At 36.7% G+C, this 26,372-nt stretch overlaps 1 long non-coding RNA gene across 1 annotated transcript in view; it reads left to right on the top strand.

Annotated features, from left to right (window-relative positions):
• The first annotated feature begins 14,095 nt into the window (after positions 1-14,095).
• Positions 14,096-26,372, top strand: part of LOC136793425 (uncharacterized) — a 36,739-nt gene continuing 24,462 nt past the window's right edge. Inside the window, exon 1 of the long non-coding RNA XR_010838674.1 lies at positions 14,096-14,153. This is a non-coding gene — a long non-coding RNA (uncharacterized lncRNA). The remainder of the gene's footprint in view (positions 14,154-26,372) is intronic.

The following is a 26,372-nucleotide window of genomic DNA, read 5'->3' as shown; positions in this document are numbered from 1 at the left end:
ATATTCTTTGAGGAGTCCTTTCTCGAGGCTGCCAAGGATTTGAAAAATTTTGCACACTCAACTTCATGAATATTTAGTGAAGAGCCTGGGTTAAATTGGGCTGATCACCAAACAGGTGCAAAGGGACCTGCTTAATAAACGGTGTATTTCCATGGCATCAACATAGTTATATTCTTTGTAGACAAATGAATGTGATTTCGTTTGTATGCATGAAGCACAATTTCTCTGTTGGCCCAGATGTTGATTAGCAACACTAGAAGTGAGGGGGTCGATCTGAAAATCTGGATGGAAAGCTGAAGTATTTGTTCACAATCAAAAATATTTGTGGCTCAACTGGCTCAAAGGGTAAAAAAATATTATGCTGTTTAGCCTCTTTTCCACAAATACTAAGCACCAGAAAAACAGTCCAGATTATGCAGCCTAGGCAGAGTGAACAAAGAACGGCACTAATCCAATTTATGTGGTTAAAACTGTGCCACTGAGACCTTCGCTCATAACGGCTGTTGGGCTAGACGTGAACAGGACTGTTCAACTCTAAAATGAATATCCGCCTTTGAGCGTGCCCATCTTCAGTATTAAAAGGGAAACAAAGGAAACCGAACAAGCAGCAGTTATAGCTTTGAGTAGCATTCTTTTTACAATAGTAAGAAACAAGCTGCTTTTACTTTTTTTTTTTTTTTTTGCGGTACATGGACCTCTCACTGTTGTGGCCTCTCCAGTTGTGGAGCACAGGCTCCGGACGTGCAGGCTCAGCGGCCACGGCTCACGGGCCCAGCCGCTCCGTGGCATGTGGGATCTTCCCAGACTAGGGCACGAACCCGCGTCCCCTGCATCGGCAGGCGGACTCTCAACCACTGCGCCACCAGGGAAGCCCCAAGCTGCTTTTAAACAGTGGGAACAATTGTTACTGAGATCCAGGTTCTGAGACCTCATATTAAATGTGAGCATAAGCATCCATAAACAAGACATATTGACAGAATATAATTTAAACTATGGTTCCCTGTTCGTAGTCCCAGTGATTTGAAATTTATCACTAACTGAAACATTCAATGCTTCTGTCTCATAATTTATGCAGGTTCTAAAAGCCTGACATTGCTAAGAATCATGAGCCTCATAGTTCTTTACTACTTTAAGAGAGCAATAGTAATGAGATGGAAAAAGGAGGGTTGAAAGCTTGCTGGGGCTGACGACAGATTGTGGAAGTGAGAAGCACCAAAAAGTCTGGATGTGCATGTTAAGCTTTATGCATTAAAATCTGGGGTTTATTTTTATGCTATAAAATCGTGAAAAGGGCATGGAAGAAATAAAAGCACCAAAGTAAAAACTCAGCAATATTTTGATTTTAATGAAATCAACATTTATGAATGAGGAAATAATTAGTTTTAATATCGTTAATTAAAGATGAACCAAGTATTGGAACATTGCTGGTGGAAATGTAAAATGGTGCAGCCCGTTTGGAAAATTTGACAGTTCCTGAAAATGACCACACAAAAATACGTTCGTGCATGCTCATAGCAGCATTATTCATAATAGCCAAAAAAGAAAACAGCCAAAATGTTCATCAGCTGATGAACAGATAAACAAAATGTGTTATATCCAAAATATAGAATATTATTAGGCCCTAAAAAGGAATGAAGTACTGATAAATGCTACATGGACAAACCTTGAAAACATTTTGCTAGGTGAAAGAAGCCAGTCACAAAAGACCACATGTTATGAATTCTTTTATATTAAATATCCACAGTAGGCAAATCTACAGAGGTAGAAAGTAGATTATTGATTCCTTATGGCTGAGGGGGGGGTGACTGCCGTGGACAGGGCTTCATTTTGGGGGTGATGAAAATGTTCTTAAATTCAATAGTGGACCTGTTTGTATAACTCTGTGAATATTGTATACTTTAAAAGGGTGAAGTTTATAAATGAATTATGAAATCAACAAAATAACTTCTTTGAGGCTATTAATTAGTAATATCTCTGTATATTGTCTAATTTTCTGAGACAGTTCTTGTTTTATTATTATTTTTGGTATACCTAAGAAATGTTTCAGGTAAGACAGAATGTGTGAGGTATTAGTCCACAAGAAACTGTGGAGTACATGGGTTACTTTATGCATTACCACAGTCAAGATTAATTAATGAATTAGTTAATTTAAAAAAAAATTATCTTACCCAGGGAATCCTGATTATATTTTTTCCAAGAATTTTGGATCTAAGGCTTTTTAAAAAATAATTAATTAATTTTTGGCTGCGTTGGGTCTTCATTGCTGCATGCGGGCTTTCTCTGGTTGCAGCGAACGGGGGCTACTCTTCGTTGCAGTGCGCAGGCTTCTCATTGCGGTGGCTTCTCTTGTTGTGGAGCATGGGCTCTAGGTGCGTGGACTTCAGTAGTTGTGGCTCGCGGGTTCTGGAGCGCAGGTTCAGTAGTTGTGGCGCACGGGCTTAGTTGCTCCGCGGCATGTGGGATCTTCCAGGGCTTGAACCCGTGTCCGCTGCATTGGCAGGCGGATTCTTAACCACTGTGCCACCAGGGAAGCCTCGGACCTAAGGGGTTTTGAATTTTAGATTTTGGGTTTCTTATAATGTCCTTCCTGTCACAGTAGTTATGGAGCTGAAACTTGGGTCCATGAAAAAAGAAGTATTGCCTTTCTCTCCTCCCTTCCTCTGTATAGCCTAGCTCTCAAATAGACTAGTTCATATAACAATGATTAGTCCAGGGTGGGATCACATAAGATGGGGATAGAATTATAAACAATCATATAGAAATGAAGTAAAGGTTAACGAGAGGCAGGAACACACATGTTCAGCTAATTTCACTCGGGTGGGTAAGTCTTCAGAGACATTTGGAAGGGGTTAATATGACAAAAAAATTGATGAGGAATATAATTTAGATCATAGATTAAAGGATTTATGGGAACTGGTGTACATAGGACAGATACTACAGATATGCTAATTCTTCAACTTACTTTGGTCAATTGTTGTAAGTAATAAATAATGTAGATTTTCTACATTTTCTCACAGGTTCTAATACTCACTATCATCTCTGATTGAAGGAAACGTAGGAACTCAGAGCTGGGCAATGAATTAGCTTTCCTTTAGATGTAGTTTTCTCAACGCTCAGCATTTGTTTTATGGAGACTAAAACAATCTGGAAATGTGACAATGGAATTGGGAGCTCTTGGGGAACCTGAAATGTGTTATAATTATTTGTGCTTTTGTATTTTATGAGCTAAATCTCGTGGGACACAGTATACTCATTATAAAAGTATTTTGGATGGCTAATATGTCAACTTTCTAATCAGGAAAATAGGCATTTACAAATTGTAGTAGTTAGCATATTTATTTGATAATTCTCAGTATTAATTTGGATATTTTTCAGATATCTTTTGTCTGGGTTGGGAGGACTTGGAGTCATAAATATGTAACTAAGGTTTTCTGTAAAAATCAGAGTTCACTAGAATTCTTGTGCCCCGAATGAACATTGATAAAGGGAAAGGAAAGTAGAAAGTAGATTAAAATAGTAGGTCTCAAATATGGGGTTTCAAGCATGTATTTCGGTTCTTGGGAATGAAAACTGGAAGATTTTATGCAAAAACCTTGAAACTCAGTTTTTTATTGTTATTTTCCACTGAGTGCATGGGTTTAATTTGTTGGTCTAAGTGCTGTATGCCTTTAATATTTTAGTGTTCCTCTGGGACTGGTTTGGATTTGTCTTTTTAGAGAGGCTGGGCTCAGGTGAAGCTGGCACAGTAGTTTATCTAGACCTGTACAGTTTCAAGCCAACTTCAGAATAGTTTGGCCACTGATCCAAATGAACAAAAAGAAGTACTCATGAAAGGAGGAAATACTCATGAAAGGAGATTTAAAGTCTTACATGGGATGGGGGAAATCACGATAATTTTAATCACATACACAGTATATAGCATGGCATCTTTAAGAGTGGATAACTCTAAAAGGTATCACTCAACAGAGAAAAAAATAGTGACATAATAAGGTCTCAGAGTAGAGTCTAAAGATAAGCAAAGGTAGAACTAAGTTGGAAAAATCAATATGAACTCTTGACCTTCTGACAAGGGAACTCTTCGTTTTTCAGTAAAGTGACCTATGTAATCTCTGGCGCCATCCTGGCTACTGAGGTCATTAAATGCAACATTCTCCTGTGCACTCTAGTTTCCCCTATTTTTGAACCCAGCATTATATTCCACTAAAAGGAAGAATTTCTCATTTGGGGCAGAAAAAATAAAGATGAGCTTAGAATATCTTATTATCATGAGAAAGCTAAGATTCATCTAGAGAAGACAAAGTGGTCAGCATAGAAAGAGGGCTGCAATTTGCCAAGAAGTGAAAATTTGACATTAAAAAGGGATAGAATGATTAAAGTCAATTAGAACGAGTTTAGAAGAAGTTCTGGTTTCATGTTGATACTGTAAAGAATAAGAGAATTCACAACTTGTTAAATGTAATTGTAATGCATAAACTATAGCTTATGAGATCTAATAGTATCTATAAAATATGTTATACATCAATTACCATAAATTAGATAATTCCTACACTGGACTACTGATAGATCATTAGGCTGTAAAGTACAGGCTTTTAAAAATAGAGGAATAAAAACTTTAATATGAGAATGCTGAGTGGGAAGTAGAATGGGAAGCAATAAGGGAGATTTAAAAGGGCAAGCTATTGTATAAGAGAAGGGAATAACATAAATGATATCTTATAAAAATAAAAGGAATGACTTTATACATTTAAAATACATTTTAGAGATTAGGCTGACCTTTGGGAGGAGGGAGAGAAGAAAAAAGCAAGCAAAACTGTGGAATAGTTTGCATTCTTTTGGCCACAGGAATGAAGGCAGTGAAAAACACAGTAATGGTCAAACTAAATGGAGTTATTAACCAGATAGTCGGTGAACTGTGTATGTTCCAGTTTTGTTACAGTGGTAATGGGTCCCAATCCTCATGCTAATGGAAAGATGATTAAAGGAAAAACATCACATTTAAATTGTGTTTGTTGAGAAGTGAGGATAGATGTTGTCTTTCGTTTTTGTTTTTTTTTTTTTTGATCTAGATGTAAGGTCTAGGACCAAGTTTGGCAAGGATTTATATGGGAGACACAGAAGTGATGTCATTTGGGAACTCTGAGTTACGTACAAAAAGATGAATATAAGCCAGCACACTTAATGAGGTTGCTAGGTACTGCAGACCTGCCTCTCCTATTCTCTCTGCTCAAATCAGTGGGGTTTTCAAATAATGTAGTTGATCTCTGTTGTCTTAGACACTGCACTTGTTGGTTTCATTGCTTGGGAGAATCCCTCAGGAACTCAGCCTGGAGAAAGACTGGGTCACTTGGCTTGAGTTGAGAGTAGTACAAGCAAGCAGGAGGGTTTGGTCTGTCACTCAAGATAGGGTCGAGTGGAATAGGGGAAGAATAATTACAATGTCTTTTAGTAAATCCTTGCTATCAAAAGGCTAAACCAGAATGTAGTTTCCTTGCACACTGGCAGGTAAAAGTTTCATTTCCTTATGTTACACATGGGATCACAAGGCCTGATGTGGTGAAGTGATTCACCCAAGATCACCCAGATGCTTCATGGCAGAACACACCCTTTGGCTTTTCAGTTCAGTGTTCTGTCTTCTGTAACATTAACAAAGAGCAAGTAACTTCATGTGTGATCTGAAGATGACATTTTAAATGTTAACAGTTTCCCACATATAAATGATATACACACAAAGATAACCAAAGATTTGGAAAAGAAAGAGAGTAAATCAGGAGAAAAATATTAATATGATTTATGTCAGAAATGCATAGACAGACTAATTTGTCTGAATTTTACCAAAGTTGGTTCCATTCACCATGTTAATGATGTGTAGAAATACCCAAATGCATCAAAATTTAAGCCTGGCAAATGAGAGAGGCCAGCTTGATTTAATGTCAAATCTGATTTCTAAAATATAATTAAAATTAATGGAGCTTTATTACTTTCAGAAAAACATAGTAACTAGTCATCATATGAAGTGTTTTTATCTTTTGTTGTGCCAAATTACATCAGAGTAGTTACGAATTAGTATTTTATTCCATATGGGGACTACAAACATTTTTTTAAAAACTTTGTTCTTTTTGGTATGTTAAACACCTCTCTTGCTTTTTTAACAAACTGCTGTGAAAATTGTGTTTACTAATAATTGCAAAGGTAAACACCTCAGAACCGTATATTTTAACTTTTATGAATTATATTTTAATAAGATTTTATTGAACTACAATGTGCAAAAAGAAAGTAGGTGTCCAGGGACTTCCCTGGCGGTCCAGTGGTTAAGACTCCACGCTTCGGGGCTTCCCTGGTGGCGCAGTGGTTGAGAATCCGCCTGCCGATGCAGGAGACACGGGTTCGTGCCCTGGTCCGGGAAGATCCCACATGCCGCGGAGCAACTAAGCCCGTGAGCCATGGCCGCTAGGCCTGCATGTCCGGAGCCTGTGCTCCGCAACGGGAGAGGCCACAACAGTGAGAGGCCCGCATACCGCAAAAACAAACAAACAAAAAAAAAAAAAAACAAACAAACAAGACTCCACGCTTCGACTGCAGGGGCTGTGGGTTCCATCCCTGGTCGGGGAAACTAAGATCTTGTATGCCGCATGGCACAGCTGGGGTCGGGGTGGGGCGGGAAAGAAAAGAGAGCAGGTGACCAATTCAGTGTATTATCACAAGTTGGGCACACACATGTAAACACTACCCAAGTCAAGAAATAATAATTTACTAGCAGCTCTGAAACCCACCTTTGTCCCCTTCTTACTTACTAGTTGCTCTATACCCACCCATAATTTTGCACTGTCCTTACACCATAGATTAGTTTTGCCTATTTGTGAGCTTTATCTTATAAAGCGGATGATATGGTAGATATATATATTTTTCCGTTTGGCCTTGTTTGCTCAACTTTGTGGCAGTCATCCATGATGTTGCATGTGTAAGTAGTTCATTCATTTTCTTTGCTATACAGTTTTCCATTAAATGATTACACCATGATTGACTGTCAGTTTTACTGTTGAAGGACATTTGGATTGTCTCCTATCTTTGGCTATTATGAATAATGCTGTTTCACATGCTCTTGAGCATGTCTTCTGGGGCACTTATGTACCTATTTCTGTTGGCTATATCAATAAGAATGTGATTGCTAGATCAAAGTGTGTGAGTATGGTCAGCTTTAGTAGATATCAAAAATCGTTGTACCAATTTATACTCTCACCTGTAGCATATTAGAGTCCAGTTAGCACATACATGTGTCTTAGAGTTGTCAAATTTCGTAATATTAGCGCTTCTAAGTGGATGTGTAATAGTATGCCACTGTAGGCTGAATTTGCACTTCAGTGATTACGAATGAAGTTGAGAAACATTTTAATGTTTATTTACTACTCTGGGATCATTTTGAAAGGGACTCTTCATGTCTCTTTCCCATTTTAACATCAGCTTCTAGATCGTATCTTTTTTATATGTAGGAATTCTTTTTATATTATAAAGATTCCTTATATATTACATATTATGGTATGAGTTCTTTGACAGTTATGTGTATTGCACATATTTTCCCCTAGTCTCTCTTAACTTTTTGCTTTCCTAATGTCTTTTCATTTAGAGAATGTCTTAATATTAATCTAGTCCATTTTATTAATCTGTTACTGTGTTGTTAGTGCTTTATGTATCCACTTAAGACATCTTTGCCAGATACTGAAGATGCATTCCAAAATTTATTTTATCTCTTACATTTAGATTTACAATCTGTTTAATTAATTGACACAGTGTCATTTATTATTATAAGATGATCCCTTCCCTACTGCTCTTCAGTTTTACCTTTTTGATTATGCAGGTGTCCATACATGTGTGTCTGTTATGTACTTTCTATTAAGTTCTATTGTTTTATAGACTATCCTTGGGAGAATAACATACTCTCTTAATTACTGAAACATCATAACAAGTCTTGATAACAAGTGAAGTAATTCCTTCAACTTGTTTGACTCCTCGAGGATTTTCTTGATTTTTCTTGACCTTTTACATTTTGATGTGAAGTATAGAATAAGTTTATTAATTTCCACAAATAAATTTCCATAGATGCTAGGTTTATAATAGAAATTCTGTTGAATATAGATCATTGTGAAGGAGAATTGATATCTTTCAACATTAATGTTCCAACTGATGAGCATGGTATATTCCTTCAATTATTTATATCTTTATCTTCTCTTAGTAATATAGTATTTTTTGTGTAGAGGTCTTATGTACCTTTTGATTTATTTCTATTTTATTGTGCTATTAAAAGCAGTATTGGTTCAAAACAGTTTTTAAAACTGTTCATTCAAGTAAAACATACATACATAAAACTGAACATATCTTATATGTACAGCTTGGGGAACTTTCACAACCTGGACACGCCTGTGTAGCCAGCACCCATGCCGAGAAAGAGAGCTTTACCACAAGACCTCACTGTTCTCCCTTTCAGCACCTACAGCCCTAAGTGTATCCCCTATCCTGATTTTACCAGCAGAAATTAGTTTTGCTGTAAAACTAGAATCATATGTCTTCTTGGTAGTTACTCTTTTGCTCAATATAGTATTAATAACTCATGCATATAAGTACATGTAATTGTAGATCATTTGTGCTGATAGTTGTATAGTGCTCAATTATGAAATATACAGCAATTTAATTATCCATTTTACTGTTGATGGGCATTTGGTAGTTTTCAGGTTGGGGGTTTGTGATGGTATTATCCTTTTTATTTTAGCCAACCTAGCTGATCTGGAGTAGTATTTCATTCTAGGTTTAATTTTCATTTCTTTAGTAATGATATTCAGGATTTTCATGTGCTTATTTGCTATATACCTTTGTAAATATCTTTTTTTTTTTTTTTTTTTTTTTGCGGTATGCGGGCCTCTCACTGTTGTGGCCTCTCCCGTTGCGGAGCACAGGCTCCGGACGCGCAGGCTCAGCGGCCGTGGCTCACGGGCCCAGCCGCTCTGCGGCATGTGGGATCTTATTTGGGATCTTCCCGGACAGGGGCAGGAACCCATATCCCCTGCATCGGCAGGCGGACTCTCAGCCACTGCGCCACCAGGGAAGCCCCTGTAAATATCTTTGTAAATTGTTTGTCTTTTCTCAATTTTTTTCATTGATTTTTAGGACAGTAGAATACTTTGTATATTCTCCATATAAATTCTATTTGATATGGGCTTTGTGAATATTTTCCCCCAGGGTGTGCCTTCTATATTTTCTTGTGATGTTTTCTGATGAAGAAAAGTCTTTTAAAAATGATGTCAAATTTATAAATTTCTTCTATTATAGTTAATGGTTTTGTTGTCTTATCTGAGAAAGCACTGACTCCCTCAAGTTTATGAAAATATTTTTTAATAGTTTCTTCTAGAAGTTATATATTAACCTATATATCTAGGTCTGTGGTGAATAGTGAATTAGTTGTTGTGTATTGTATTAGGTAGAACAAAGCTTCTTGATATTTTTTTCAGTATATATATTCAGTTATTCTAGGGTTGTTCATCAGAATGATATCTTTTTCCTATTGAACCGTTTTGATGCCTTTTTCAAAGTCATTACACTATATAGAACATGGTCAGAATCTACAAAATAGCAAACAGAGCTAATAAATCAGTGTTTCAGAATAAGTCAATATGTAAAGATAATTTTATTTCTCTAGACTGAACAGTTGAAAAATGCAATTTATAGAAATATATAAAATAGCACCAAGAAATATAAAATATTTAGGATCAGTTTTAACCCAAGATGTGAAATGCTTCTATATAAATATTAATACCTCTATAAAATAGGATATTTTTGTATAGTGATAATACATTACTTTAAAAATTAGAGAATAACTAAATTAATGTAAATATGTCCTATGTTCATGGATTAGAAAACTCACTGTTAACATATAGAATGTCTTCAGATTGATCTACAGATTAAATACAATCCCAATCAAAATCCCAAGAAATTGAGGAAATGCAAACAGTATTATTGGCTTTAAAATTGACAAGGTTTACAGAAATTGACAAGGTTACTCTAAATCTTATGTGGAAATGCAAACAGTATTGGCTTTAAAATTTTATTTTAGGGCTTCCCTGGTGGCGCAGTGGTTGGGAGTCCGCCTGCCGATGCAGGGGGCGCGGGTTCGTGCCCCGGTCCGGGGGGATCCCGCGTGCCGTGGAGCGGCTGGGCCCGTGAGCCATGGCTGCTGAGCCTGCGCGTCCGGAGCCTGTGCTCCGCAGAGGGAGAGGCCACGGCAGTGAGAGGCCCACGTACCACCAAAAAAAAAAAAAAAAATTTATTTTATACTTATTTGTGGTGTTTTATAGAAATTCAAATGACTTTTGAATATTAATCTTATATTTGGGACCTTACTAAATTATAGTTATACTAGTGTATACTTGATACTTATTTTATATATATATATATATATACACACACATACATATATACGTATATATATATGTGTGTGTGTGTATATATATATATATATATACACACACACTCTTTTGGAGTTTCTGAATAATCATTATTTTGAATAGCAAGTATTTTATTCATTTCTTTCCAATTCTTGTGATTTTTTTTTCTTTTTCTTTCCTTTTTAGCACTGACTAAAATCTCCAGTATAATATGGACTAGATGAGGTGCTAACAGGCATTCTTATTTTATCCCTGTATCAGAGGAAGATCTTCCATCATTGTATCACTAAATATAATGACTGTTCCCAAAATAACTTTTATCTAATTAGGTATGTGTACCTCTGTTTCTGGGTTGTTACGTTTTTTTTTTCTTCCCTGCATGTGTTGAGAAACTGTGTAATTATTCTTTTAATATAGTAGCTTATATTGATTGATTTTCAAAGTTAAACCAACTTGGCATTCTTCTAATAAATTCCTTGTGTTCTTAATAGCTTATCCTTTTGCTCGATTTGATTATTTATTTTTTATAAATTTATTTATTTATTAATTTTTGGCTGCATTGGGTCTTCATTGCTGCATGCGGGCTTTCTCTAGTTGGGGCAAGTGAGGGCTAGTCTTCGTTGTGGTGTGCAGGCTTCTCATTGCAGTGGCTTCTCTTGTTGCAGAGCATGGGCTCTAGGCGTGCGGGCTCAGTAGTTGTGGCTCGCGGGCTCTAGAACACAGACTCAGAAGTTGTGGTACACAGGCTTAGTGGCTCTGTGGCATGTGGGATCTTCCCGGACCAAGGCTCGAACCTGCGTCCCCTGCATTGGCAGGCAGGTTCTTAACCACTGCACCACCAGGGAGGTCCCTGGATTTGATTTATTAATGCATTGTTTAGAATTTTTATGTCTATATTTATGAGAAGAATCGGCCTTTAATTTTCCTTTCTTGTAAAACCTCTGTTATGTTTAGGTATCTGGATTATGATGGTCATAAAATTAGTTAAAGAATTTCCCCTTTTCCCCCTGTTCTTTGAAATACTTTGAAATGCATGTTATTTATCCTTAAATGTATGCTACAATTACTGGTTGAAGTTTTCTGAGCCAGAAATTTTCCTAATGGTGGGAGATATTCAGATTTTGTATTTTTGGGGGCAGTTTCAGTAAGTTTTGTTTTACAAGGAAATTGTGTCCATGCCATATAGTTTTAAAATGTACTGACATAAAATTTTTGATAATAACCTCTTATTTTTTGAATGTTTTCTTTCCTTCTTGCATCTTTGAGCCTTCCATTGGCATCATTTTTATTGTGCTGATAAACACACCCTTGGTACTTCTTTCTTTAGGAGAGAGGACCTGGTTATGATGAACTGTGTTTTCTTTGTCTGAAAATGTCTTTATCTTTCATTTTTGAGGAATATTTTACTGGAAATAGAAATACAAATTGGCAGTCATTTCTTTCAGTCCTTTGATTACATCATCCCATTGTTCTCTGGTTTTCCTCATTTTGTTGGGAAGTCAGCTTTCAGTTTTATTTTTACTCCTTTGAAAATAATATAGTCCCTTTGGACACTTTTTAGATTTTCTTTTTTGTCTTGGTTTCCATCATTTTTATTACAATCTTTCTAGATATGGTTTTATTTGAATTTGTCTTGCTAGAAATTCATATTACTTCTTTAATCTGTGGCTTGATGACTTTCATCAAATTAGGAAAATTATCAAGAATTATCTCTTCAAATATTGCTTCAATCCCCTTTACCTCTCTGTGAGGCCCCAAATTCTAGGCTGACCTCCTTTCTGGATCTTAGTTCTATAAATGCTCACAGCCTTGGTAGCTTTCTAATGCCTTTAAATAGATACGGAGTTTTTGTTAAGTATTTTATTCATATTTTCTGGAAGAGTTGGTCTGAATCAACCTATTCTGTCATTGTTAGAACTCAATATCTATGGAATACAACTTAAATAGAATCCAAATCAATGGGGTTAGTCAAGTAAAATCCTAAAAAGAACACAATAATTTGTTAGTTTTTTCATCTGTTAAAAATTCTAAATAAAACTTTTGTTCTTGTAATGTTTTTATATGATATATTTATTTCTGTATATTATACTATGTATCACATATTTTACTAAAAATGTGTTTTTTAGAAATTTTTTTAAAAATTATTTATTTATTTATTTATTCATGGCTGTGCTGGGTCTTTGTTGCTGCTCAAGGGCTTTCTCTAGTTGCAGAGAGCGGGGGCTACTCTTCATTGCAGTGTGCAGGCTTCTCTTGTTTCAGAGTATGGGCTCTAGGCAGGCTTTAGTAGTTGTGGCATGTGGGATCAGTAGTTGTGGCTCGTGGGCTTAGTTGCTCCGTGGCATGTGGGATCTTCCCAGACCAGGGATTGAACCCATGTCCCCTGCATTGGCAGGTGGACTCCTAACCACTGTGCCACCAGGGAAGTCCCAGATATGTTGTTTTAATATAACCTTTATTGTTTCTGTTAGAGGAGTATACTTGTGCTCCTCTAATTTCTCCCTAGGGTTTTCTCAAATAAATGTTGCAGTCCAACCATGGGAACTTACAGGGAAAAATCCTTCCTAATTTCTCTCCGTAATAAAGTTACTTGGCTTTGTTTCTAAGCCAACCAAAGAGTATCATCAAAGTACGTAGACTATGAAAGCAGTTTATCACTGTGTGTCAAAATGTGATATCGTATGGAAGTGATTTTTTTTCAAAAATCTCTTGACTACTATTGAAGTGATAACTAAAATTGACATGAATTCTTATCATGTTTTTATTTCAAACGTGTTTGCAGGGACTTCCCTGGTGGCACAGTGGTTAAGAATCCGCCTGCCAGTGCAGGGAACACGGGTTCGAGCCCTGGTCCGGGAAGATCCCACATGCCATGGAGCAGCTAAGCCCGTGCGCCACAACTACTGAGCCTGCGCTCTAGAGCCTGTGCTCCACAACAAGAGAAGCCACAGCAGTGAGAAGCCCATGTACCTCAATGAAGAGTAGCCCCCGCTCGCCGCAACTAGAGAAAGCCTGTGTGCAGCAACGAAGACCCAACACAGCCAAAAATAAATAAATTTATTTTTTTAAAAAATGTGTTTTGCAGTCCTCCTCCTTACACTCATATGCATCTGACACTTATATGTTCAAGCATATATGGACTTGTATAACAATTAAATTAAACCATTAAGGATTGGTTTGCTTAAAAGTTAGACAGATGGAGTCAGAATTTGTACAGGGAGGGTAGGGAATTGAGAGCCAAAATTTAATAGCTGCTCCTTTCTTTCTCAGGTCCAGACTCTGAACTTATGATTGAGTCACGGGAAGAGAGTGCTGAACTCAAATTAGAAGTGGTGGGCATCAGAAGCTATGGTCTTCCCTGCAGTGTTGCAGAAAACAAAGGGCATTTCAACATATCTCATTAATAAGGGATTGGAACAGGAGAGGAAGATCATGGCAGGTTCCACTCTGATAGGTAAGTTTATTCTACATGCACATATGGGTGATTCCTTAGTGAATTGTGTCTTCAAAATTTAATATATTTGCTTCTTTATTTAAAATGTACTGATGGTAGATAGTAATCGGAATATCAGATGAGAAATCAGGACTCAAACTGTCATTCTCTCTTTTTTGTTGACACTCTTTAGTTAAGCTTTCTGTGGCACTTTGTTCGCCTCCCACCCCACCCGGCCCGAAATTGATGATGCTGTCAACAGGTTGATTTACCAGCTGCTTCTATTCCTGGTAAGTTGAGAACCCTTGTGGAGATTCCCATATCACACAAAGAATAATGGTTAACACTACTCTCCTAACCTGGGTAATAATAATAGTGAGAAGCTGAATTCCTTCCTTCATTTATTATTCATTCACCAACTCATTTGATACTCATGTCCTGAGCACTTTTGGTGGTCCAGAGACTCTGTAGCTCCCTAGAACTTCCTCTTACCTAGATCTCTACTTTTGTGTGAAAAAAAAGTAATCATTGCCTTGATGGTTCTCTAATACCTTCAGCCAGATAATTTTTAAATGTATCCATTTAAACTTCTAGTTCAAAATTTCTAGTTCTTAGCAGGAGATTGATTTTTGACCCCTAAAAAACTACAGGAAATACTCTGTACTCACTTTGTATCTCTGCAGAGTAGTACAGGACCATAAAAATGATTGTGTGGTTTGAAATCATGCAAAATGATCTTAGTAATCAGTGGGGAAAATTATAATTATTCTCTGGCCTTTGAAAATTCTTATCAAAATATTAAAACTCTTATTTTCAGTTATAAATGTATAGAGAAGTAAAATAACAATAAAACTAGTGTGTGTAGTACTCCATTATTTAAAACCCAGACAGTGAGAATTAAAGTGTTTCATTTCTTTTTGAACAACTTAGCAAGAATAGTTTGAATAGTGCTTGCTTTCTTCTTGTCATGTAACTTATGACACAGAATAAGAATCTCTTCTATGCTTTGATGAATTATCATACCCTTTTTCTAATATTGGATCAGCTTCCAGTGTTTTATCCGTTGTTCATTCAGTGTCATGAAACATCTCCAAGAGTTCCTTGGAAATCTTATGAAGATTTTGTTGCTGGCATCACTCCTTATGGAACAATATCATACTTTTTATCACAACCACTGCCCTAATTATGTCACTAAGTTCACCTTCCCCAAGTTCCTCTGACTGCATAACGAGAGTCTCTTCAATGGTTGTGATACCATTCCCACAGTCAACTATTTCTTCTATAAATCTATTTATGTTCTATTTGAATTTCACTTCTAGGGTTATCATTTTTTGTTTCTTTGTTGCACTTACATTTTGTTGCCCAATTCCCTATTTGGATTATCCATTAAAAAAAATGTCATGTGGGTTTATCATGGGGAAACAAGGAGGCAACAGAACTATACACTTTGCTGTCTGTGTGTGAACTGAATAATACATGCTCAGTGACTAATCGCTGACAGATTTTGAAAGAAGGGACTTGATTTGTCATTAATCATGTTATAAAACTGTTACTTACAGAATGATCTATGGAACTGAAGAGCTAGCATCTTGGTTTGTACTTTAGGCAATTTCTCACAGTTAATGTACTGTGGTAATTGAAATTTGGATCGTGTGATTTCCAGGACTGGTATTTTTTAACTAAATTGGGGTAACTGAAATTTTTGTGTATCAGGACCATGCGAAGGGAAAGTTGTATGTATAATGTAAGCATTTTCTGCTCAGTGAAAACCTCTTACCGTGAGTGAAACTTAGGCTGGCGAAGTCACCATGAAGTGGAAATTTTCTCAGGATTTTGATCATGCATTTCAGTAGATGAGAAATTCAGTTGCTTAACTTCTGTGGCCTGCTGGCATCTCAGTGTTCTAGTTCCTCTTTGCATACTGAGGGATTCCTTTATTCAAATAACATTTAATGAGGCGCTAAGTTTAGAATGCAATATTGGCCAAATAGACTACGGAACAATTCAGACACTTGACAGTTCACAAATGCAAAATGACTTGTGAGTATTAGTGGAATCCAGAGATTTCACTTGACTGACTGTGGACCAAGTCTGAAAGGGAAGCGAGCCAGATGGAAGATTGTGAATAAAATGAGACGGCGCTATTGTAGGTGGCTGTAACTCTGCAATGAAGCAGAGCGTGGTGCTGCTGGACACCAGCTGTGGTGCCACTATGAAGATGAGCCAAACTCAATTGCCAATGTTTTATTGTTCTCATCTGGTTCATTCGTTACTTATAATCACCAAATTATTTTTAATATTTTCACTTAGGTAGAATAGTGTTGGAGGGATATCAATTATTATATGAAAGCCAAACAAAATATGTCCTCTGATGTGACATTGTGAAGTTGACTGTATGGCACAGAACAAATAATGTCCTGTGATTCAAGCTGTTACTGTCACTGCTGACTCATTGAATGACGGGGAGAAGCCACTTAAATTTTTTTTTATGTTTTGGCTTCTAAGCTGTTTAAGAATAATTATAAGAGCTTACCCACATCACAGAGATCTGGGATTTACGAAGTATTGGTTTTAAAATATTTTGAAATTTTTGGATAAAATGTGTTAAGGTTATTTTAAACATTGTTACTAAGTTACTACTTGAATCAAACTATTGTAGTAATAGATACTTTCCAAATTTTAAATAGTTTTTAATATTCTTTGCATGTCCAAATGAATCGTTTATATATCAATCCAAATTAGGAATTTCACAGGGAGTGGTAATATGGGTAATATGAGTTCCAATATTGAGGCAACATAATTGTGCTTTTAAGTGCTTTGTAGAAGGACGTATTAGACTGAATCGTATGAGTACCACTTTTGTAGGTCAAAATGTTAAAGTACTGGGAATTTCACATAGTTTAGCCTAATTTGAGGCCAAAGATTAATTCTATTTCCATTCTTTACCCTAGCTAATTATTTTAATCTCTAAGTCCTACCTACTTTTAAGTTGGGCGTGCTGTAGTCTGCCATTTAAAAGATGTAAGAATGAGCAGGAATATTTTTCTCTATCATCTTCTCCCCTATGTGTATCTCCTACTTGCCTATCTATATATTAATGCTGATAAATCCTTTATTTACTGGCTATGTGAAGTTGACCAAGTTATTCAATACCTTTAAACCTTAATTTTCAACTATAAAATAATAACAGTAAATACTAAATCAGACTGCTATTCAGATTAAAAGAGGCGATATGTGTTAAGTATATAAAATAGTACCTGGCACTTAGTACACGTTTAACAGATGTCAAGTATTAATTTTATAACTTCAGAGCAGATATAAAGCACTATTCCTCATGTTTAGTCCTATCTTTACATTTCTGTCTAGTCAGAAAACTTTCTGTTGTCTGGTATGATGTCGGTGTGCTTAATAAAATATTCTGATGAAGAAAAGTACCATATCTATCATTCAATTGTACATAATAAGTAGGCAGTTAAAATGTTTAATTGACTTAATTTCTCATTTAAGAAAATAGATTACAGTTGACTTCCAAATTATTCGAAATATAATTTGTTCATCCATTACTAAGAAAGTACTTCAGAATGCTGTAAAGCCTGAGGGTCTTTCTTGTAACTGTATGTTATGATTGCATTATGCATGTGTAGGTGGGTCAATGTTAGTCAATAGAGTCTTGGATAAAGTAGATTGTGTTGTGTGGTCTAACTGATTCATCTTTAATTCTTAAAAAAAATTTCTCTTTCATTATTGGAAGGCACAGTTTTCTTTTTCTGTTAGGAACCTTTTCTCCATAAGTGATGATCTAAATGGAGTTTCTCATATTGGAAGTTACTGCTGTAATGCCTTTTCTGCAAATATCAGTGGTACCTATTGGAAGAGCACTGGTATCCATGTTGATCTTGCCCTCTTTGGAAGGCAGCTGTGCCAGAGCTGTCTTGTTTGCCTCCATTTGGTCACGCTCAAATTCAATCTCCATCTGGCTTCTGCCTCTTGGCTCCTTCTCTGCCATTAGTGACCCTGCTTCTCTCTCTGGACTTGATGCTTCTTTCTGGTCTACCTGGCTTTGACTCTTGGCTTTCCTTCAAAGACTTTGGCCTGGCTTTGGACAGGAGGCTCTTCAGAGCACCCTAAATATTCTGATTTCTTCAGAATCTATTTCCTTGGCTCTAATAAGCTGGACCAACAACAGCTAGCTTGACTGGCCAGTGCATTCACTTATGCCAGAGAGCATTGAGAAATGGGGGTGTTCACAAAGGCTCTATCAGAAGCTTTGAACTCATGCAGAATCATTTCCCTTAACAGCCTTCAATTACCTTTGGGGGAAAACAGACTTTGTAAGTCAAAATAAATGTTTGACATTTTAGGAAAAACATCATTTGAAGTATAGAGTTTAATTTAAAACTCTAGGGTTACATGGCTGTCATCTGTCCGTTTCTCTATTCTGCATTGCTACCGAATACCACTTTTTTATAGGCATATAAAAATGCATCTGCATACTTCTCCCTCTGCTGTAAAAAACCTGGCCCTAAAGCCATCTTCTATCAATGTTGATAATTATTAGAGGAGACTTGCTATTTCTGCCACACAGAAGAAAATGCAAGAACACAAACCTCAAAGAGTCAGATTAGAGAGCTTTCATGATATTTGAGGTCAATTTTCCAACAAGCATTCTTGCAGGCATGATTAAATTCTGTGTGATTTTCAAGTATCACCCTAGAAATGAAAAGTTCCTCATTGTTTTATTTATATGTCTGACATAAACACTAACAGTTTCAAATAATAAAATATGATGGAAAGTGTTGACATTTTCAGTTTTTACATAGCAATATTGTTTTTTTAAAAATTAATTAATTTTTGTCTGCATTGGGTCTTTGTTGCTGTGCGCAGGCTTTCTCTAGTTGCGGTGAGCGGGGTCTCCTCTTCGTTGTGGTGCATGGGCTTCTCATTGCGGTGGCTTCTCTTGTGGAGCACGGACTCCAGTAGTTGTGGAATGTGGGTTCAGTAGTTGTGGCTCATGCGCTTAGTTGCTCCGTGGCATGTGGGATCTTCCCGGACTAGGGCTCGAACCCGTGTCCTCTGCATTGGCAGGCAGATTCTTAACCACTGTACCACCAGGGAAGTCCCAGCAATATTGTTTGAAGCAGTTACTTTGAAGTAAAGATTTGCACAATTTTGACATTTATAAATGAAAGCATTCGGCTGATTGATTTTAATGGTTGAATCATGAGAGATGCATATTTCAGGAAACTGAAAACTGCTCTTTTTTTCTCTCTTATCCGGTTAGCGTTCCTGTATAGCCATTTGTTTTAAACACGTCAGCTTTCTTTAATTATTCATTTTAAGCAATCACTGATTGCTGATGTTATTTAAGCGATCTGGGAACATCTGTAGACTAAAGCCAAGGTCAGTGTTTTAATTCTGGGAACAAGATTGGGACGTTTTTCCTAAGGTCAAAGACTGACCTGAAACTGGGGGAGGTCATGTTATAGAAGAATCCAAACCAATTATAAGATCAAAGCCAATTGGTACTGGGGCTTGGCAGAGGCTAAAGCGCTTCAGAGATGGCAGAAGCTCAAGCAGTTGCATTCAATGGGGAGCTCTGGTGGTGCGTTCTGGGGACCCAGACTCTCGGAAACTAGGCTGTAGGCGAAGTCAATGAAGTTAGAAGAGTGGCTGCAGGAACAGTGGTAGAAGGTAGTCAAATATGATTAGGGAATGGTGAAGGGAATCCCCCTACTAAGGACTCCGAAAAAAACAAATGGTCAAGCCAAGTTTGATGCTATTTTACTGCGCTGAGTACTAACGTTGTCCCTGGACAAAAATTAGTCCCAGAGAATGGGGCTAAACCTTATGTGGGGAATAAGAATGATATCTTTTCTGTGTTAGAGTGTTACAATTAAAGAAGCCAGACTATTGTAACGTGAGCCTTGTCTAGGATCCTGGCAGTGAAAGAGAAAATACAAAGGTAGACTTGAAATGCATCATGAGGGAAGAACTGATTGAATATGTGGATTTGTTGGAGGTTGAGACGGTGCCTCTGACCTTTTTAAACTTAGTGTGCCTGTGACCAGTTGATAGAAAAAGGATAGGCCAATAGGAGTGGCTGTTTGGTGTGAGGAGGAAGATTAGCTCTGCGTTAGGCCTGCTGAGTTTAATGTGATTGGGGAAACAGTGATAGAGACAAGTGTGCTGTGTGAGGAAAAATATTGCATGTCCGTCTACTGTGAATGTTCTTTCCTTATTTACATAACCATTTTGTTGGCATCAGTACCATTTCTATAGCTTGCAATACTGAGTGAACTACTGAGATGATAACAAAGAAGGCAAAACATTTAAACTTTCAAAGAATATTTGCCTTTCTTCTTAAAAATACTAATTAAGTTAAAATTAAAAATAAAGGATGTTAAAGTATACAATTTTTTAGCTGGAAAGCCAAATTCAATTAAGTATCTTAAAATATCGAGGCTGCAGACAACTCCAGGGTGTATCATTTATATTGCAGTGTATATGAAAACAGCACACTAGAATTTTACATTACACAATCTGAGCGGCTATCCTCAATGATGTGAGAAAAAGTATTCATAAATAAATTTTTAAATAACATTTACAGTTTGAAAGTTAACAAATATAACCAGTTACAAGTAAAATGAAACAAAATATTCTATCCCCATCAAACAAATTTAAAGCCGAAGAACAAACTTAACCACAAATGTGCGAGACTTATATGAAGAAAATTACAAAACTGTAAACAGAGTCTTAGAAGGATTGGTTAAGTGGAGACACATACTGTTTTCCTGGACGGATGCCTTAGAATTATAAAGATGATAAATATATCTCAAGTCAGTTTATACATTTAACACAATTCTCATAAAAATCCCAGTGGCATATTATTTTTTTCTGATCTTAACAATAGGGATTCTATAGTTTATCTGAACAAATAAACATATGAGAATAGCATGGGCAAAATTTTAAAAGAAATGTATTGAGAATTATGTAACATTGCCATAGTATTTAATCTTAAACATATTATAATGTATTAGAAAACTACAGTAATTAAAGTGGGTATTGGTTTACATATTGATAGACAACTGAGTAGAGAAGAATTGAAAGTACAGAACGAATCATAATTTGCATACAAATTTATCATACTTTGAAGTTAGCATTTCAAATCAGGGTTAAAATGTTGGACTATCCACTAAGTGATACAGAAGCAACAAGTTAAGTGTATAAGATAATAAATTTAGATGGTTATGTTACCTGAGAGAAATTGCAGATATGTTAAAGATACAGATACAAAAATTAAGCAATAAAATGCATAGTGAAAATAGTGTTGAAAATGTTATAATTTTGACATGAAGGGGGGTTTCATTAGGAGGGGACATGACAGTAAACAGTAAAAGCCACAAAGAGAATTATAACTTGAATACCTATGTATTAATAATATCTAATTACCTAAAAACATATAAAATCTACTGGAAAAAATATAGCATAATGCAGTAGACAGAAAAACTTATAATAAAAATTCTTCCTAGTTAATAAGAAAAATATGTATCCTCAAAGCAAAAGATGTGAAAGACATGAAGAGGTAATCCACAAAATACGAAGACAAAATGCAAACATGTAAAAATCCCAAATCATTGTGGTAATCAGAGAAATTGAAATTTGCAAATATAAGTCAGCATAACCTTAATATTAAAACAAGACAAAGACAAGAAGGGAATATTACAGTAAAATCTCTCTCATGACAATTGACGTACAAATTCTAAACAAAATATGTTTATATATCTGTTATGGGTTAATTTATGTCCATTCTCCCTCCCCACCACCCCCACCCCCACCCACACCCACACCCACACCCACACCCACACCCACACCCACATTCCTATGTTGACCTTTTATGTTTTTTTATTTTGTTTTATTTTTTTTTGCGGTATGCGGGCCTCTCACTGTTGCGGCCTCTCCCGTTTAGAAGCACAGGCTCCAGACGCGCAGGCCTAGCGGCCATGGCTCACGGGCTTAGTTGCTCCGCGGCATGTGGGATCTTTCCGGACCAGGGCACGAACCCGTGTCTCCTGCATCGGCAGGCAGATTCTCAACCACTGCGCCACCAGGGAAGCCCCCTATGTTGACCTTTTAACCCCCAGTACCTCAGAATGTGACCTTATTTGAAGATATGGTCTTTACAGAGGTAATCAAGTTAAAAGCAAGACATTAGAGTGGGCCCTAATCTAATATGACTGATAATGTTATAAAAGGGGGAAATTTGGAGACAAACAAGTATACAGGGAGAGTGCCATGTGAACATATAGACGGCTGTCTGCAAGCCAAGGAGAGGGGCCTAGAACATATCCTTCAATTATAGCCCTCAGAAAGAAGCAACCCTGCCAACATCTTGATTTCAGACTTCTAGCCTCCAGAACTGGGAAATAGTAAATTTCTGTTAAGCCACCCAGTTTGTGATACTTTGTTATGGCAGCTTTAGCAAATGAATACAATTGCTAATCTAGCGATGAAGAAAAAGGGTAATAGATTAAAACAAATAGGATTTATTCTTGGAATGAAAAAGCAATTTACATCTAAAATTCAAGCAATGTAATACAGTACATTAACAGAAAAAGGGAGAGAAATCATATGATTATAAAATGCCTTAGAAAAAAAAAGAAAAAATATCTTAGTAGATCAGGAATAGTAGGGAATTCCATAATTAGATAAAGAATATCTATAAAAGTTCTATAGCGGGCTTCCCTGGTGGCGAAGTGGTTGAGAGTCCGCCTGCCGATGCAGGGGACGCGGGTTCGTGCCCCGGTCCGGGAAGATCCCACATGCCACGGAGCGGCTGGGCCCGTGAGCCACGGCCGCTGAGCCTGCGCATCTGGAGCCTGTGCTCCGCAACGGGAGAGGCCACAACAGTGAGAGGCCCGCGTACCAAAAAAAAAAAAAAAAAGTTCTATAGCAATCCATATATTTGATGGCAAAATGTTGAAACCTTTCCCCCAGAGATTGGGAATGAGACAGTATGACTGCTCTCACCACTTCTATTCAACATAATAAAAGAAGTTTTAACCAGTGTAATAAGTAAAGAAAAAGAAATAGTAGGCATATGGATTAGCATAGAAGAAATAAAAAGGAATATGGGCTGTTAATTGAAGAAATAAAACTGGAATAAAAATGAGAAAAACTGAAAAGCATCTACAAACAAACATAATTAGCAACATACAACATATACAAAAATCAGTTATATTTAGCAGAAGCAAACACATAGAAAATGAAATGTTAAAGTATACTACTTACAATAGCATAAAATACCCAGGAGTAAACTTAATAAAATATGCCAAAATGTGTTCAACTATGTACAATATAAAATACAAAACATTCTCAAAATAAAGACCCAAATAAATGGAGGGATATACTACATTTATGGGTTGGAAAATGCAGTGTCCAGAGATGGCAGTTTTCCCAGGTTTTCTCTGTGGACTCAATGTAATCATAGTCAGAATCTTAGCAGATTATTTCTTTACCTTTGGAGAATATAAAAAACTGATTCTAAAATGTGTATGGACATCAGTGGGCCAAAAAATAGCCAAGGCAATCTTTAGGGAAAACTAAGATGGAAGATGTTCACCCAAGATATCAAGTCCTACTGTAAAGCTGTGATGATTAAAAGTCTGGTGTTGGTGCATGGCAGACAGAGTGATCAATGAACTAGAGTAGCTCAGAAACAATCCCACACACATATGATTGTGTGATTTATGACATTATGGTTCATTGGGAAAGGAACAGTTTACTAGATGGTGTTTGCTATATTTGTTATATACATATTGAAAAAGGCCTATCTGTACTCTCCCTCACAGTATATAAAATTAATTCCAGATTGATTCCTGTACTAATTACAAAATTAAAGCCACCGTAATTTTAGAGGGAAACAGAAAATATCTTCATGACTCTGGAGTAGGCAGAGATTTTCAGAACAGAATATGAAAAACATTATTCATAAAGGAAAGAAAAATGACAAATTAGAGTATACTAGAATTAGGAACTTTTGTTTGTTGAAGGACACCAGGAAGGAAGTGAAAAAGCAACCCAGAGACTATAATAAAATAGGTTCAAGATCTACATCCAAGAGAGGCTTGTTTCCACATTACAGACAGATTCCTGCAAATCAGTTAAAAGCTGTACCATGATAGAAAAAATGGGGGAAAAGTTGAATGGGCACATGACAAAAGAGGATATCCAAAAGGCTAAGAAATATATGAAAAGGCACTAAAATACCACCAGGCATTAGAAAACAAAAAAAAAGAGGACAGGGAACAAACAACAGATTTTGCTTTCCCAGAAGCCTTTGCACAAAACTACTATTTATATCTCATTGGCCAGAACTCTATCACTTGGTCAACCCTAGTTGCAAGAGAGGATGATGAAGGAGTACTTGGCTTCTCTAATTTCTCTTGTGTTACTGGCCAGAGAGGAGGAGGTTGGATATTCGTGGTGAATTGCGTGTTTCACCGTGCGTCATCGAGTCAAGTGAAACGTCTAAGAGCTGTACTGAATACACAGGTCTGGAGCACAGCAGAGAGATCAGGCTGGAAATAGAAAGTGAGGTTCATAATTATGCAGAGGGCATTTCAAAGCTATGCCTATGGATATAATTACTAAAGAAGGCAGAGTGAGTAGAGAGGTTAAGATAGAATCCTGGTGTAGACAAAAATTTACCAATCTGTCAAAGCAAGAGAGGGAATCACAAAGGACTGTGAAGGACTGCAGGAAAAAAGTCAAGTGAGAGTAGTGTTTGGGGAGCAAAGGGAAGTGAGTTGCAGGGAGAAATTAGGCAAAACTTCAAATACTAATGCTGGACCTGAATAGGCAAACTCTGAAAGAGTTCTCTTTAAAGCCAAGAACAGGCGGAAGCGTTAACTTAGGCTAATCAGAGAATACTTAGTAAGTTGAGGGCATTTTCACTTCAGTTCTCTACGTATTTTATGTCAAGTGTATGGGATTCTTGGGCTCAGCAGGATTCAAAGGTATTTATTCAGATGATAATAGTTGGCACAAATTTCATAATTTAACACCATCCACGACAGTTACTCTGTCTGGTCATGGACCCTAGGGTTGAGTGCCACATTTTCAGCTCACAATAGTCACCTGTGCAATTCAAAACAAATTGGAGACTTTCTAAATGTGTGGTCTTAGTGCTGCCATATTAGCCTAATGGGAACTAGGATTGATATTGGCATGGTTCTCATTGTCTTCACTGAAGGTGATGATAGTTTCTTTCTCCCAAGTTTCCTCATAGCCATAAAGAGACTCTGGGTATGGACTAATGGTGGCCTTGCTACTGCAGTGTTGAGTATAGATGGGAAAAAAATCAGTCGTTTGTCTTGTAGCACACTCATCAATCCATTCCCATATCCCTGCTAACAGTACTGATTTTCAAGTGTACTGTAAACTACCTAAGTAGAAATGGGAAAAAAAAATCTGTTGGTTGAACAAAATTGTTACTTTTAGTGAGATTTTGTGCTATTGATGTCATTAAAAAAAAACTTCCTGTGGCTTTGGATTAAATTAACACGTTTACAAACACTATAAGGCTAATTCCTAGCAGAGAGGGAAATCAACAAGGTGGACACTGAATATTCTTTTCCAAATATATTGAGGAAAAAGGGGTCTATAAGCTAATATGTCTCAATGAGTATTTTCCACTTCATTGTGTTGTGTTTTAACTGGTGTTTCATTTTAGATCGACTTCTTTCCGTTATCAAAGTTGCAACCTTCCTCTTCCACGTTATCAGATGGTATATGCTTGGCGAATATAAAATGATTATTAAGAAACTGAGGAATTGAAATGGAGAATGGCATTTCTAAGAGCATATAAAAGCTTGCATAAATCTAGTCTGCCATCTCCATGCCCCCAAATTTAGTTCCTCTTTCCTGTTTCTCTTAGTAAAACACTGTAGTTTTATTTCCTTGTATATTCTGCCTGCCCCTAGGAATTAAGTTTTTAAAATATTCTATTTAAATTAATGTTTGTGATTTTTGACAAATAAAAATTTCTCACAATTAAGACTTCTCCTTCTACATACAGATTCCTTAGACATTGCTACAGCCTGGAACCAGAAAGACAAGATTGAGTCTCCACGGTTGTTTACAAATTGCATTATGGCATGTGGCTTTTGGATGACTGGATGAATATATTTTTATTTTGGACTTTATTTTTCAATATGGAGACCTAGTCAGACATATGTTTCAGGGTCTTCATTGCCAGTATTGAGGCTTCCTATTGGGATGACACAACTTGGAGAAGTAGCATGCCCCAGAAATTGTACACTTACGATTCCTCTGGTGGCAGTATCAGCTTCCCACTTTGTAGAGCCATTTAATTGATGTGTTTCATCCTCCTTTTCTCTCATTTCATCAGTTTGTATTTAGATGTATGTAAGTGACACGTCATTTCTGAGCAGTTCTCAGGGAATTGAACATGGCTTTGCTCTTCAGATTCCTTAACTTCCTTCTTTCCC

The sequence above is a fragment of the Kogia breviceps genome, chromosome X, assembly GCF_026419965.1.
Source record: "Kogia breviceps isolate mKogBre1 chromosome X, mKogBre1 haplotype 1, whole genome shotgun sequence".
Classification (NCBI taxonomy): Eukaryota; Metazoa; Chordata; class Mammalia; order Artiodactyla; family Physeteridae; genus Kogia; species Kogia breviceps.
The sequence above is the reverse complement of the archived record's forward strand: the minus strand, read 5'-3'. Positions and strand labels throughout refer to the sequence as shown.